The 17,149-nt window shown below is 44.5% G+C and overlaps 1 long non-coding RNA gene across 1 annotated transcript; it reads right to left on the bottom strand.

Moving 5' to 3' along the window:
- Positions 1-1,376: 1,376 nt before the first annotated feature.
- LOC141114024 (uncharacterized) lies at positions 1,377-2,030 on the bottom strand. The gene is made up of 4 exons (XR_012236853.1): positions 1,943-2,030; positions 1,747-1,847; positions 1,562-1,662; positions 1,377-1,423 (listed from the first exon to the last, which is right to left on the bottom strand). It is a non-coding gene; the product is annotated as an uncharacterized lncRNA (long non-coding RNA).
- Between the last annotated feature and the right edge of the window lie 15,119 nt (positions 2,031-17,149).

Here is a 17,149-nt window from a genome sequence, read left to right as displayed (position 1 = left end):
CCATAAATCCTTTTCTTTCTCCTCCCCCCATAAATGTCCCAACACAGACCTTACATACAGCGCGGGCTCAGGCTCAATGTGCAGACGGGAGATGTTCTTTCTAATAGGCTCCTCCTCATGTGTTCGGTCATGAGCCGAGGAGGAGCCTAGGAAAAGCGTCCTCGGCTCTCTTGGAGGCAACTGGCGTGGGAGATGCTGCGGGAACAAGCAAGTGCAGTGTTTAGATGTATTTCTGAGCAGCCTGATGCTTGCGGGTTCAATGCGGCCGCCCGGAGAGCTGTGCTGTCACTTCTGCAGAAGCCCGACTTCTGCATTGAAAAGTGACAGCAATGTCCAGAAAGCATAAGGCAGCGCCGGAGGTAGCGCAACGCCACCCTGGTAATTGATCACAGGCAAATTAGGCGAAGGTCCCCAGTGATTGCGAGGCCTTAGGCAACCGCCTAATTAAAGAGCTGCCTGTGTGTGTGTGTGTGTGTGTGTGTGTGTGTGTGTGTGTGTGTGTGTGTGTATATATATATATATATATATTTATTTATACAGGCATACCCCACTTTTAAGTACACACTGGGGGTTATTTACTAAAGCTGGAAAGTGCAAAATCAGACTAACTTCTGCATATAAACCAATGAGCTTCCAGGTTTATTACAAAAGCTTAATTGAACAAGTTGGGGTTAGTAGCTTATTGGTTTCTATGCAGAAGTGAGCATGATTTCGCATTTGCCAGCTTTAGTAAATAAACCCCATTGTGTACTTAAAAGTGGGGTATGCCTGTATAAATATATATATATATATATATATATATATATATATATATATATATATATATATATATATATATATACACACACACACACACACACACAGGCAGCTCTTTAATATATATATATATATAATTGGATATGGGGACAGGGGATTATAACGGTGCTTGGGTCAAAATAATACAAAGGAAAAGAGAAAATTTAAAATGACAAAATTACAAAGATTTTTTATTAATAGTAATGTTACAAACATGAAAACACATTCAAATGATTAACACTTAAAACAGACTTATATATTGCGTACGACCCAAAATGCAGTAGAGTAGGCCAGATGGAGATGGCCATCAGAATGGGGGCTCGGTTTCCTACATGTTTCGCCAAGGCATTGGCTTCCTCAGGGAACAAGAGCTCAAATTGGGTATGGGGATGTCTGTACATAGGGATAAGGAGAACATTATATAAACAAGAATATTTAGCAATTTAAGTACACAGCTGAATAATAAGATGTTGTGGCTTCACAATCACACAGAGAGGTGGCTCCAATGTCCCCAGTAACGCAAACGTACCTGAAAGACCGACACCCAGGGGGGGCACGAAAAATGTCACCACAACGGGGAAGGGCAGGCTGCGCCGTATATTGTGCCTGCAGGGGGTACGCAGTAAACCTGGCAAGGGAATGCATTGGAAATAGGTGAGTGGATGTTAAATATGTATCAAACGTTACGTTTAAAAGGTACTGGGGGTGATGCAGTTGTGCATCGATTACAAAAAACAGAAAGGTTTTTTAATGATAAGAAACTCACGCTATAGATTAAAAACAGTTGGTTGAAGGAGGGGAGAGGTGCCTGTAGAAAAAAGCGCATACACAGCAGGGCAGTTGACGGGGTTGGCAATCGATAGGCCTCTATGGAAAAATAAATTTGCTTTACCGATGGGCCTGGTATTAGTCATAGGAATGGGAAGGAAAACGCACAGGAAAAAGACTTACCTAATAGGATACGTAGCAAAGCAAGTAGCTCATTTAGACGTTTTTATAAGTTATATACAAAAGACCAGGTCTTTTTAAAGAGGAAACAGAGGCAGTGGGTCCTAAAGGGGAATAGATGAAAAAGGACTGTATTAGGGAATCAAGGACTGTGCTGAAAGGGACTGGAAAGCTAGTTGGAAAACAAGGGATAATTTACCTGATAGGCCGTGTAGCAAAGTACGTAACTCCAAAGAGGTCAGTGTTAATGATTGCCAGGGAGATGGATGGTGGCTCCAAGATGATAACTCCTAAGGGGGAATAATTCAGGGCTAAGTAAAGGATGAAGTTAAAGGTATTGTTGGTATGGTGATAGTCCCAGATTACCTGATTACTGTGTATGGGAGCAAGTACAGGCACGTCCCTCATCCAGCGTGTAAACCGAGGGACTGGCCGGTTACTAAAATACCCCCCACACCTGATCAGATGATGATCAGGTGTGCGGACGCAAGTGAAGGGCGTCCGCGCATGTGCGTAGTGCGGCGCCCCGGAAACTACATGTTCCGGTGTGCACCGCACGCGCACGCTCAGACACGGCGGCCACCGCGTGGCCAATGAGAAGGCGTGACGCCGTGGAATGGGTGGTCCCAAGGCGCCGTCAAAACTCATCTGCCGATGGAGTGGGGGGGGCCTGAAGGTGTGAGCGAAGCGCGGACACCCGAGGCAGACAAAAAAGTTCTGCCCCGGGCGTCTGTACAGGCACGAACAGCGCTGACAGGACACCTCCCGAGAGGGGGGCATAATCGCATCCCCCCGCGGGATGCAGGAGAGCCAGACACTGGAAGCGATCCGGGGATGGAGTCCACCTCTCTGCGGAATGAAGTGTGGGCGGAGGCACAGAATAGGGGGACGAAACCCCCACTAACCCGACGGTCCCCATGGGGACACCGGGAACATGCCTGCGCGTCGGCCCACAGTGTCCAGCCACAAAGTGCATAATGGACATAGAGAACCACAGGGTCCTAGTTGCACTAAAGGCCTAAAATGAAAAAATAAGTGAATAAAACTGAGAGAGATGATACAAATGAGCACAAAAGGTATATTGATACATAAATCATACAATTCAAGCATCAACAGATAACAGTGATTAACAAAAGTCCAAATAGCAGATAAAGCATATTTAAGTCCAGTCTATAAAGAATACATTTTAACAAGAGCTTGTAGCAAAAATACTGATACGGTGGGAATGATGTGAAGAGCACTGTGCAAGGGAAACACAAAAGCAACCATGGCAGAGGAATGGGAGAAGCGAAGGAGGGGGGAAAAAAAAAAAAGGGGGTGTATTGTTAAAGAGGGGCCAAGAGAAGGGAAGAGAAAAGGAAAAATGGGAAAGGAAGGACAAAAAAGAAAGGAGAGGGACCAGGATGGAGACTATAGGCGACGTGGACTTGAAAACAAGGATTAGAAGTTGGTATACATAGCGTGTTTACAAAAGTGGCTGAGAAGGGTACAGGTTCATAAGAAGGATTTAAAACTTATGTGTTCATTAAGCCCAGGAAAGTTAGTGGCCTTTAATATGTGAATCCATTTGGTTTCGAGCTGTAGTAATCTGTTGTCTATGCTTCCGCCTCTAACATGTGAAGGCACATGTTCGAGTGCGGAAAATAGAATGACGTGGGGATCGAAATTGTGCTGGGCAGCAATGTGCCGGTTAATGGCAGTGGTGGTGGTGTTTTTATATAATGGTTTTATGTGATCACGGATCCGGATCTGGAATGGACGCTTGGTTTTGCCAACGTAGTACGAGCCACATTGGCATTGGGCCAAATAGACGACTCCTACGGTGGCGCAGGTGCCCCGATGTCTGATGGTGTGAATGTTTCCACCAGGCAGGGTCACTGTTCTAGAATTGGTGTTTTTATTTATTTATTGTATATGTGTGTTCCTTTCAATGCAGCATGTGGGTGCCTTAATGGTGAGGAACTGATGATATGATAATACCACTAATCTTGTGATGAACATAATCACACACATAGGTTGGACTTGATGGACTTGTGTCTTTTTTCAACCTCACCTACTATGTAACTATGTAACTATGTAACGTATAACTAGCCGCCTGCTCTGACATATTGGATAAATCAACATATTACACACTGGATTGATAGATAGTTACACCTGTTGGAAATTTATGTCCCCCAGGTGATGCACTTAATCTGGGAAATATATACAGCACAAAGCACAGGATTTGCATCAGTGCATAGGATATCCTTACAAAATAAAAAAGTTAAAATAAGTTGAAGGTAATTCATCCCTTGATATTTTTTATATATATATCATACGTGCATTTGTGTCTTCTCCCACCCTTGCACGTCTAATTAAGTATGACCTCTTGTAGACAGAATTGGACTCACTGCCCATTTTCTGGATGGTGGACCAAGGGGGGAGTATTACCTGATGTGTTGTGACGCTTTGTCTTTTTTGCTCTGGCTATTTAAATATTTCTCGCATCAAAGGTAGGACCCTTTGTTATTTTTGCAGTTGTTTAACCGCTTCAGCCCCGGAAGATTTCACCCCCTTCCTGACCAGAGCGTTTTTTGCGATTCGGCACTGCGTCGCTTTAAATGACAATTGCGCGGTCGTGCGGCGTGGCTCCCAAACAAAATTGACGTCCTTTTTTTCCCACAAATAAAGCTTTCTTTTGGTGGTATTTGATAGCCTCTGCGATTTTTATTTTTTGCGCTATAAACAAAATAAGAGCGACAATTTTGAAAAAAACGCATTATTTTTTACATTTTGCTATAATAAATATCCCCCCCAAAATATATAAAAAAACATTTTTTTTCCTCAGTTTAGGCCGATCGTATTCTTCTACATATTTCTGGTAAAAAAAAAAAATCGCAATAAGCGTTGATTGATTGGTTTGCGCAAAAGTTATAGCATTTACTAAATAGGGGATAGTTTTATGGCATTTTTATTAATATTTTTTTTTTAGTAATGGCAGTGATCAGCGATGTTTTGTTTTTTGTTTTTTTTTTTGTTTTTTTGTGACTGCGATGTTATGGCGGACATGTCGGACATTTTTTACACATTTGTAGGACCATTGTCATTTATACAGCGATCAGTGCGATTAAAAATGCACTGATTACTGTGTAAATGACACTGGCAGTGAAGGGGTTAACCACTAGGGGGCGGAGAGGGGTTAAGTGTGTCCTAGGGGAGTGATTTCTAACTGTAGGGGGATGGGCTAGCAGTGTCATTACTCTGATCACAGCTCCCGATGACAAGGAGCTGTGATCAGTGACACTTGTCACTAGGCAGAACGGGGAGATGCTGTTTACATCAGCATCTCCCCATTCGTCCTCGCCATGAGGCGATCGCGGGTATCCCCGCGGCGATCGAGTCTGCGGAACCCGCGACCCAACTCACGGAGCTCCCGGCCGGCAGCGGCACGCATGCAATGGCGTGGCGGGGAATTCAAATGGACGTACAGGTACGCCCATTTGCCCAGCTGTGCCGGTTAAGATTGTTTATTTTTAATTCCTGCGTATACAGGCTCTTTATTCCCGATGATGATGTTATTGATGTCAATATTGCTAATATTCTTTATTGATATGTTATAGATGTCTGTATATCCCTGAAGAAGATCGTATACAAAATTATGATTGAAATGCGTTGGGGTTATGCTAAACAGTAATATCAACAGATATACCATATGTGGATTTATTTTTGTTAAATGTTATATAGACATCTAATATGTTTGTTTTTGTGTACACCAGAGCTCTTGTTGTTGTTCCTCCTTTTCCACATGTTCCCCTTCCATCCCCTTTCCTTTTTGTTATTGCTGCTTTTATTGATGCAATTTTACCCATTAAAAATAAAAACAATATTTTTATATAAAACAAGTATTTTCATAGTTGGCAACATTGAAAAAAAAATATGCGGGACACTTTTTTGGCTGTAGGCAGAGCCGTACAATAATTAGGGGGCGGGGCGTGTCTTAGAAGGTGTGGCAAAAAGTGGGCGTGGCTTACTAGAAAGTGGGCGTGGCTTACGTGGACGTGGCTTACATGAAAGTGAGCGTGGTTTAAATGGGCGTGGCTTAAGAGGGTGTGGTTAGAGACGGAGATGAATGAGGGATGGAGAGGGAAAGGGGGAGAAGGAAAGGGGGAGAGGGAAATGACGGGACAGCAGCCCCAGATCCTACACAATAGAAATATGTGTATTCTAGAAAGTTTAACAATCAGCAGATAAAGATACTCCAAACGCCTGGTGTTAACGCTTCAATCATCCCAGCACCATGGTTGTTATGGTGTCAGGATGATTGAAGCGCATTATTTCTATTATTACATTGTAATATAAAATTAAATCATTCAACTCACCATAATGCCGAATCAGTGGGATCCCTGAGCGTGTCACTAGCCACGTCGCCTGCCACCAGCAGAGTCTGTCCTTGCATCAGGTGCCCCCGACAGAGTCTGTCCTTGCATCAGGTGCCCCCGCCAGAGTCTGTCCTTGCATCAGGTGCCCCCGCCAGAGTTTGTCCTTGCATCAGGTGCCCCCGCCAGAGTCTGTATAGACCCCCTCAGTGCAGATCCCCTCCATCAGTGCAGATCCCCTCCATCAGTGCAGACCCCCTCTATCAGTGCAGACCCCCCCTCTATTAGTGCAGACCCCCCTCAGTGCAGCCCCCTCTCTATTATTGCAGCCCCCTCTCTATTAGTGCAGACCCCCCTCTATTAGTACAGCCCCCCCTCAGTGCAGCCCCCCTCTATTAGTGCAGACCCCCCTCAGTGCAGCCCCCCCTCTATTAGTGCAGCCCCCCTCAGTGCAGCCCCCCCTCTATTAGTGCAGACCCCCCCTCAGTGCAGCCCCCCCTCTATTAGTGCAGACCCCCGATCAGTGCAGCAACTCTCTATTAGTGCAGACCCCCCTCAGTGCAGCCCCCCATCTATTAGTGCAACCCCCCTCAGTGCAGCCCCCCCCTCAATGCAGCCCGGCCCCCTGTACTGCGCAGGCGCAGCGCTTGTTCAGTATGGGGCTGGGGAACTTTCAGCAAGACACGGCGACGGCGACGTGTCTTCTGCTCGCTTCAGTGGAGAGGGGAGGGGCCGTGCAGCTAAAGAAGCCGCTTCATTGGCTGCACGGATCAAGCCCCCTTCCTCTCTCCACTCAACACTAGGGGAAGATAGAGCGGCGGCACCGGCCGCCATTTTGCTGGAGCCCGCTGCTCCAAAAACAAAAAAAAACAACATTCCCGATTTTCCTTATGGAAAATCCCGATTTGGGACAGCCTCCAATCGGGAAGAGGGTCCCAAAATCGGGATTGTCCCGGGAAAATCGGGACTATTGGCAACTATGTATTTTTTACTACTTGTAAGCTGCGTATAAGCCATTGGGAGTATCTTGCTTTTTGTTAACTAAGTTATTGGGCTAGCAGCACGTTGTCTATAATCAGGAGGAGTTTCTGTTTAAAAAATTTGGGTGGCCAAACACAAATATCTCCCATTCCAAAATTCCTCCTCCAATCCTGTGGTTGACAACAGGAGCTTTGGTATATTTATCGATATCAAATTTTGGAAACTGTATTGTTCACAATTTTGTGTCTTTTTTGTGTGTTTTGATACAGAAGTGAAGTAGATATTATGAGTAATTTTCAGGGGCAACGGTGGACCTTATGTCAACATATGAAACAGATTTTGAATAAAATTAACAAACTGAACCTGAGATCTCCTCCATCTTTTATAAGCTATACAAGACTCTTGAGAAAAAATTGGCTTTGTTTTGGCACAATAAAACTTTTGATGGATAAATAAAAGAGAAAATCAATCCTTATGGGTTGAGAATACAAATTTTTCAGAATTTGGAAAATATCATTGTGGAATTTAAAAAAGATTGGGAGGACTTATGCCGTGTACACACGGTCGGACTTTTCAGCTACAAAAGTCCGACATCCTGTCCGACAGACTTTTGACGGACTTTCGACGGACTTTCTAATGACTGGACTTGCCTACACACGATCACACCAAAGTCCGACGGATTCGTACATGATGACGTATACCGGACTAAAATAAGGTTAATAAAGTTGATGGCCAGTAGCCAATAGCTGCCCTAGCGTCGGTTTTTGTCAGACTAGCATATAGACGAGCGGATTTCTGGGTTCGGCGGAGTTACGACGTAAAGATTTGAAGCATGTTCCAAATCTAAAGTCCGTCAGATTTGCGACTGGAAAAGTCCGCTGAAGGTCCGGTGAAGCCCACACACGATCGGATTGTTCACCAAATTTGGTCCGTCGGCGTCCGTCAGACCAGTCCGGTCAAAGTCCCACTGTGTGTACGTCCCATAACAGATATGTTCACAAGCTATGGTGACTACGTTAATCAAAGAGTATGAGAAACAGATCTCTCAGCTAGATAAGGAAATAGACAAAATAGAACAAGCTATAGTTCCCCTTAACCACTTGCCAACCAGCCACCGTCATTATACTGCGGCAGGTCGGCACGATCCCACTAACCGTTGTAGCTATATGTCGGTCCCTATAAGTGGGATAGCAGGGGGTGCCGAAGCTCATGACCGGCGGTCGCGATAACCGCCGACCACGAGCGATTGCGAGCACGAGAGACAGAACAGGGACGTGTGTGTGTGTGTGTAAATACACACATCCCGGTTCTGTGAGGAGAGGAGAGAGAGAGAGATTGTGAGTTCCTACGAGCTGGGAACCACTATCTCTCATCTCCTATAGTCAGTACCATCCCCCACAGTTAGAACACACATAGGGAACACAGTTAACCCCTTGATCGCCCCCTAGTGTTAACCCCTTCCCTGCCAGTGACAATTATACAGTAATCGGTGCATTTTTATAGCACTGATCGCTGTATAATTGTCAATCGACCCAAAAATGTGTCAAAAGTGTCCGATGTGTCCGCCATAATGTCGCAGTCTCCATAAAAATTGCAGATCGCCACCATTACTAGTAAAAATAATAATAAAAATGCCATAAATCTATCCCCTATTTTACAGATGCTATAACTCTTGCGAGAACCAATCAATATACTGTACGCTTTTTTCGATTATTTTATTTTAATTTTTTTATTACCAAAAATATGTAGAAGAATACATATTGGCCTAAAGTGAGGAAAAAATTAGCTTTTTTAAAAAAAATTGGGGCTTTTTATTACAGCAAAAAATACAAAATATTGTGTATTTTTTTTTAAATTGTCGCTCTCTTTTTGTTTATAGCGTAAAAAATAAAAACTGCAGAGATGATCAAATACCCCCAAAAGAAATCTCTATTTGTGGGGGGAAAAAAGGACGTCAATTTTGTTTGGGTACAGCGTCACACGACCGTGCAATTGTCAGTTAAAGCGACGCAGTGCCGTATCGCTAAAAATGGCCTAGTCAAGGAGCAGCCAATTCTTCTGGGGCTGAAGTGGTTAAAGAGCATATTTTATATCAGGATCCTGAGAATAAACTAAAGGAAGATTTGGAAAATTTCAATAAGAGTACCCTCATGACAAAGGAGAAGAAATACCAGCGAGACAAAAATGCATTCCATGAAGGCAAAGCCTATAAATGGAAACTAAAAGAAATGTATACCCCTGAAGGAATTACCAGCCAACGGCTGAATCACAGGGTGCATATTACCCTTCCGATTCTTCTGCACCATCGGTATGGGACAATGCATGTCCCTACCGAGGTCGTGGTACAGTCAAAAGAACTAGAAAACATAGAAGTTCCCTAGAACAGGATAATAAAAAACGCATGTTGGACACAGAAGTAGAGCACACACATGATCAAATGCCACCTAGCACGAGTGGACACATACAGGGTGCCTCTAATGGCGACCAAGAATCCTCGCTATCTGACACCTCCAGTAATACAAGTCACACTTCACACCCTTTAGGCGGACCGAAAGCACGATTACGCAACAACTGGGCAACTCCCACTCAAAGTTTACCCCCCTACAGAGAGGCCGAGGGGCCAGGGAAATAAGGCCATACCTATATCAAAATTGAACACAGAATCATGTAATGTTGAAATCACTGAGCACCTAAATGTCATTAACCTTTTCTCACACAACCTAGCACACACATAAAAAAGTGTCCTTGCTAGAGGTCTTAGTTATGGTCCACAACAAGATACAGATATTTTTGAAATCACGAAAGACCTACAATTATTTGCACGCATTTTTTTTACTCAAATGCCTATATGCCAAACCTAATAATGATCAGGATGTAAAAGAATGGCCTAGGTACTCTATGAGAGAATTCAAAGCCCTAAGGGATCTTACATCCCTCTGGCAAGAGAGCAATACAATTGACCTAATACAGTAGATCAAATCGATCTAGAGGGTATTCTCTTATCCATAGAGACCCCCTCTAGAAATACATTACCTTCCTTTAAACCTCCATCTGCCAAATTCCCTCCCTTGAATACCAATCAAAGTGTTGCCATATTTTTACAACAGACACTTAGAAACATTAAAAAATTGTCATTTGACTAAATGGATCATAGTAATTTATCATGTGAAGAAAAAGAAGCTATTTAATCTTTGCAAAACAATACAACAATTACGATCAAACCGTCGGACAAGGGGGGCAATGTTGTCCTGATGGACAACTCAAATTACATCAAAATGTGTGAGAAAATTCTAAATGACCAAGATTGGTACAAACCGATCTCAGGCAGTGTAATTGAGAATTTTAACAAGGTTTTTTATAACTTTGTGGACAGCTTTTATAGCAAAGGGATAATTTCCAAAGACCTACATGGCTATATTTGTACCAAATATCCCATGGTTCCGACGTTTTATAGTCTTCCAAAAATACACAAAAACCCTACCTGCCCTATGGGTTGACCCATGGTTTCAGGAAGGGGAGGACTAACGGAGAACGTCAGTAGGGTCATTGATGCCTATCTACAACCTCATGTCACATCTCTCTCATCGTACCTCAAGGACATAATCCATTTTTTGCAGATAATTAATGAACTCATTATTTCAGATGCTTGTCTATTGGTGACAGTGGATGTAGAAGCTCTTTACAGCTCCATCCCTCACCCACAAGGACTGGCGGCCATACGGCGAGTACTTTCTCAGACATTTGGATGATAGGCCTTTCAACTAGTTCATAATAATTGGACTTGAGTATATACTACAACACAACTTTTTTCAATTTAACTGCTCCCACTACCCCCAGGTGCATAGCGTAGTGATGGGGACTTGTTGTGCCCAATCCTTTGCCAATCTGTACCTGGGGGAGTGGGAGCAGGCCCTCCTCTCAGAAGAGAGGTTCGCACAATGTTCTGGTCATGTTCTTACATGGCACAGATGCATTGATGACGTGTTTCTGATCTGGGAGGGGTCTAAGGAAAGCCTTTAGGATTTTATGGATATGATCAATGAAAATATCTTTAATCTTAAATTCACAATGATGAAACAGATTGCGTTTCTGGATGTGATGATTAAAAAAAAAATTCAGAGTAAATTAGAAAGTACCCTCTTCCGCAAGGAGACCACAGGCAATAGAGTACTGCACGCCTCTAGCTTTCACCCTACATCTTTGAAGAATTCGATACCTTACAGCCAGTATCTTAGGCTGAAACGTAATTGCTCTAATGATACCCTGTTTCAGGAAGAAGCTAGAAAACTGCAAGATTATTAGATAGAGGATACAGTAGAACATCCCTACGTAAAGCATACAACAAGGCACAACAAAAATCATGTCCTGATCTCCTATTTAAGAATAAAAACAGATTAAATGCAGTAATGCGTAAAGAGAATTATGAATTTTCTAGAATTTTTTTTTTAGATACTCCAATCAACACACGCAAATTAGGAAAATTTTGTGTAAACACTGGTCAATACTCACAGATGACCCTACTGTCACACAATTTTTTAGTCCTACCCCTTTGATTACTTTTAAGAGAGCATACTCCCTCAAGGACAAAGTTGTCCAGAGCGAGTACGCAGATACATCTAAATGCACACATTGCCCAATCACGGGCACATATAGGTGTGGCTATTGTTCCTGTTGCCCTTTGATTAATAAAGATAAAATATTTGTTTTACCAAATAGGAGAACATTTAATGCAAAACATTTCGCCATTTGCCAAACCGAAGGGATTGTATATTTGCTCTCATGGGAATGTGGTTCATTCTATGTGGGCAAAACCAAACAGGAACTATGGCAAAGAATCCAAAAACACATATACAGTACGCAAACTGGCAACTTTTATCTTCCTGTAGGGAGACATGTAGTGGAGGAACATGGATATAGCATCCCCAAAGTCAAACTCACAGCCCTAGACCGGGTACATATACCCATCCGGGGGGATGACTGGAACAAAACGTTATTACAATTAGAATAGAGATGGATTTTTCTCTTACAGGCGAGTTTCCCAGCTGTGTGAAGTTGGCACCCCATGTTTGTAAAACCTGAATAAAAATATACCATTCGTTTGTGCCGCGTTTGTGCTGATTTGTGCCGCAAAAATGAGCGTTTGTGCCGGTTCGGTTTCTGAGATATTAAACATTCAATTTAATGCAAGCCCCGCCCACTTTGCACCCCATGTCTTTGAATTTTAAAAACAAACGCGCCATTCGTTTGTGCCACGTTTGTGCTGGTTTGTGCCGCAAAAATAAACGTTTGTGCCGCTTTGGTTGCGGAGATATTGTGCGTTATAGTTGCTGTAACCCCGCCCATTTTGCACCCCATGTTCCTGAATTTTAAAAACAAACGTGCCATTCGTTTGTGCCGCGTTTGTGCTGGTTTGTGCCGCAAAAATAAACGTTTGTGCCGCTTTGATTGCGGAGATATTGTGCGTTATAGTTGCTGTAACCCCGCCCATTTTGCACCCCATGTTCCTGAATTTTAAAAACAAACGTGCCATTCATTTGTGCCGCGTTTGTGCTGGTTTGTGCCGCAAAAATAAACGTTTGTGCCGCTTTGGTTACGGAGATATTGTGCGTTATAGTTGCTGTAACCCCGCCCATTTTGCACCCCATGTTCCTGAATTTAAAAAAAAAACGCGCCATTCGTTTGTGCCGCGTTTGTGCTGGTTTGTGCCACAAAAATAAACGTTTGTGCCGCTTTGGTTGTGGAGATATTGTGCGTTATAGTTGCTGTAACCCCGCCCATTTTGCACCCCATGTTCCTGAATTTTAAAAACAAACGCGCCATTCGTTTGTGCCGCTTTTGTGCTGGTTTGTGCCGCAAAAATAAACGTTTGTGCCGCTTTGGTTGCGGAGATATTGTGCGTTATAGTTGCTGTAACCCCGCCCATTTTGCACCCCATGTTCCTGAATTTTAAAAACAAACACGCCATTCGTTTGTGCTGCGTTTGTGCTGGTTTGTGCCGCAAAAATAAATGTTTGTGCCTCTTTGGTTGCGGAGATATTGTGCGTTATAGTTGCTGTAATCCCGCCCACATTGCACCCCATGTTCCTGAATTTTAAAAACAAACGCGCCATTCGTTTGTGCCGCGTTTGTGCTGGTTTGTGCCGCAAAAATAAACGTTTGTGCCGCTTTGATTGCGGAGATATTGTGCGTTATAGTTGCTGTAACCCCGCCCATTTTGCACCCCATGTTCCTGAATTTTAAAAACAAATGCGCCATTCGTTTGTGCCGCGTTTGTGCTGGTTTGTGCCGCAAAAATAAATGTTTGTGCCTCTTTGGTTGCGGAGATATTGTGCGTTATAGTTGCTGTAATCCCGCCCACATTGCACCCCATGTTCCTGAATTTTAAAAACAAACGCGCCATTCGTTTGTGCCGCGTTTGTGCTGGTTTGTGCCGCAAAAATAAACGTTTGTGCCGCTTTGGTTGCGGAGATATTGTGCGTTATAGTTGCTGTAACCCCGCCCATTTTGCACCCCATGTTCCTGAATTTTAAAAACAAACGCGCCATTCGTTTGTGCCGCGTTTGTGCTGGTTTGTGCCGCAAAAATAAACGTTTGTGCCGCTTTGATTGCGGAGATATTGTGCGTTATAGTTGCTGTAACCCCGCCCATTTTGCACCCCATGTTCCTGAATTTTAAAAACAAATGCGCCATTCGTTTGTGCCACGTTTGTGCTGGTTTGTGCCGCAAAAATAAATGTTTGTGCCGCTTTGGTTGCGGAGATATAGTGCGTTATAGTTGCTACAACCCCGCCCACATTGCACCCCATGTTCCTGAATTTTAAAAACAAACGCACCATTTGTTTGTGCCGGGTTTGTGCTGGTTTGTGCCGCAAAAATAAACGTTTGTGCCGCTTTGGTTGCGGAGATATTGTGCGTTATAGTTGCTGCAACCCCACCCACTTTGCACCCCATGTCCCTGAATTTTAAAAACAAACGTGCCATTCGTTTGTGCCGCGTTTGTGCTGGTTTGTGCCGCAAAAATAAACGTTTGTGCCGCTTTGGTTGCGAAGATATAGTGCGTTATATTTGCTGCAACCCCGCCCACATTGCACCCTATCTTCCTGAATTTTAAAAACAAACGCGCCATTTGTTTGTGCCGCGTTTGTGCTGGTTTGTGCCGCAAAAATAAACGTTTGTGCCGCTTTGGTTGCGGAGATATTGTGCGTTATATGTTGTCAAACCACATTGACTTTACACCTTGTTATTAAAGCTTACATACAGAACCTAAACTCAGCTTGGGTTTCCTTAATGTGAAGCTCCTCCCACTGTACTGGCACTGCACTTCATATTGTACCCTGAAAAAGGCACCTCTGCCGGGTTAGCCCCTCATATCAAAATTTTAGAAAAAATCTTATGCAGTTTGTTAGATCTTTGTTAGATCAGGTTAGATCAACCGTTGTTTGCATTAGATCTCACACAGAAGAAGCGATATTAACAGTTATTTGCTGGGGGGGCTAACCCGTCATCAGCCCCCCTTATCAAAAAATTGACAAAACAGTTAGCTATTTTGGAAGCAATTTGTTAGATCCGGTATGATCAAGTGTTTTTAACGTTAGATCTCACATAATTAGAGACTTAAGTGATTAATGTGGGGGGGCTGGCCCTCCCTTATCAAATTTTCGCCCCAAAAATCATTCAAGCTAATAGATATTGGTTAGATCCGGTAAGATCAAGTGGTTTTAACGTTAGATCTCACATCATTTCAGAGATATTCCACATCAAAATAGAGATATTAGGTGGTACATATGGACGGGCTGGCCCCCCCTTATATTCAGCGCAATGAAAATCACACCCAACTTTTGCTGCGGCACAAAAACTTTTCCTCAGCTGCAGGGGCCCAACTTATGATCCTGCACACAAGCCCTCTGCTTTCAGAAAATGCCCCTGACCTGAGCTCATCATTGCACATCCATTCCAGATGCTCGTATGTGACATCACATACATCCCATACATCACATACATCCCACACATCCCATACATCACATACAAGCACGTGGTCTGGATGTGAGCGGTGGATCAGCTGGATGAGTGTGCCAGGACAAGTATATGTGTCTCATCTCTGCTTCCTTTTACCACTCTGCATATCACACATATCATAGATGAGAAGAGGGTACAGTGGTGGGAAAAATGAGCAGGAGGGGTTTAGATGTGGGACAGAAGAACAGGAGGGTACAGCCGTGGGGCAAATGTGCAGGGGGGTTCAGTTTTGGTGCAGATGAGAAGGAGGTTCAGTGGTGGGACAGAAAAGCAGGTTGGGTAGAACAGTGGGGCAAATGTGAAAGGAGGTGTATTGGTGGGACAGATGAGCAGGAGGTTACAGTGGTGGGGCAGGAGAACAGGGGGAACATAGGTGGGGCAGAAGAGCAGGGGGTACAGAGGTGAAACAGATGTGCAGGAGGTACATTAGTAAGGCAGATGAAAAAGCGGGTTACAGTGGTAGGGCAGATGAGAAGGTGATTCAGTAGTAGACAGAAGAACATGGGAATATGGCGGTGGAGCAAATGTGCAGAGAGGTACAGTGGTGGGGCAGATGAGAAAAATGGTACATTGATGGGGTAGATGAGCAGAGGGGTTACAGTGGTGGGGCAGAAGAGCAAGGGGGTACAGTGGTGGTGCAGGTGTGCAGAAGGTGCAGTGGTGGGAGGGATGCGAAGGGGGTTCAGCAGTGGGACAGAAAAGCAGGGGGGTACAGTGATGGGGCAGATGAGCGGGGGAGGGGTTTAGTGTTGGGCCAGATGACAAGGGGGTTACAGTGGTGGGAAAATGAGCAGGAGGGGTTCAGTGTTGGGGCAGATGAGAAGGGGGTTTAGCGGTGGGACAGAAGAGCAGGGGGGTACAGCGGTGGGGCAGATGTGAAAGGAGGTGCATTGGTGGACAGATGAGCAGGGGGTTACAGTGGTTGGGCAGAAGAGCAGGGAGAACAGAGGTGAGACAGATGTGCAGGAGGTACAGTGATGGGGCAGAAGAGAAAGGGGGTTACAGTGGTGGGGCAGATGAGAAAGGGGGTTACAGAGGTGGGGCAGATGAGAAAGGGGGTTACAGAGGTGGGGCAGATGAGAAAGGGGGTTACAGAGGTGGGGCAGATGAGAAAGGGGGTTACAGTGGTGGGGCAGATGAGAAAGGGGGTTACAGAGGTGGGGCAGATGAGAAAGGGGGTACATTAGTGGTACAGATGAGCAGGGGGTTACAGCGGTGGGGCAGAAGAGCAGGGGGAACAGAGGTGAGACAGATGTGCAGGAGGTACAGTGATGGGGCAGAAGAGAAAGGGGGTTACAGAGGTGGGGCAGATGAGAAAGGGGGTTACAGAGGTGAGGCAGATGAGAAAGGGGGTTACAGTGGTGGGGCAGATGAGAAAGGGGGTTACAGAGGTGGGGCAGATGAGAAAGGGGGTTACAGTGGTGGGGCAGATGAGAAAGGGGGTTACAGAGGTGGGGAAGATGAGCAGGGGGAACAGAGGTGGGACAGATGTGCGGGAGGTACAGTGGTGGGGCAGATGAGAAAGGGGTTTACAGTGGTGGGGCAGATGAGAAAGGGGGTTAGAGAGGTGGGACAGATGAGAAAGGGGGTTACAGTGGTGGGGCAGATGAGCAGATAAGTTCAGTGTTAGGACAGATGAGAAGATGGTTCAGCAGTGAGACAGAAGAGCATGGGGGTACGGTGGTGGGGCAGATGTGCAGGGGGTTACAGTGGTGGGGCAGATGTGCAGGGGGGTACAGTGGTGGGGCAGATTTTCAGGTGATACAGTGATCTGAGGTGTGAAGGTGTATGAATTGGGGTTGATCTGAGGCGTGAGAGTGCAGGATGTTAATTTCTCACTGCTAAAGTAGTTTACAGCATTTACTTTATAAAAAATCCTTTTCGTGATTGAGATTGTGAAGTTGACTTTTTTTGTTATAAAATCGGTACGCTCAATTTCTTTGAAAACATTTTTCGGCACACTGCTCAAAAGGCTGCTTACCTCCTGGCCTATCAGTTTTTATTAAAGATGGAAAATGGGCTGTGGAGCAAGACCCGCTGTCGCCCAAAACTATT

The sequence above is a fragment of the Aquarana catesbeiana genome, linkage group LG12 (genome assembly GCF_042186555.1).
Source record: "Aquarana catesbeiana isolate 2022-GZ linkage group LG12, ASM4218655v1, whole genome shotgun sequence".
NCBI lineage: Eukaryota > Metazoa > Chordata > Amphibia > Anura > Ranidae > Aquarana > Aquarana catesbeiana.
Note: the sequence above shows the minus strand (reverse complement) of the source record. Positions and strands in the feature narration are given on the sequence as shown.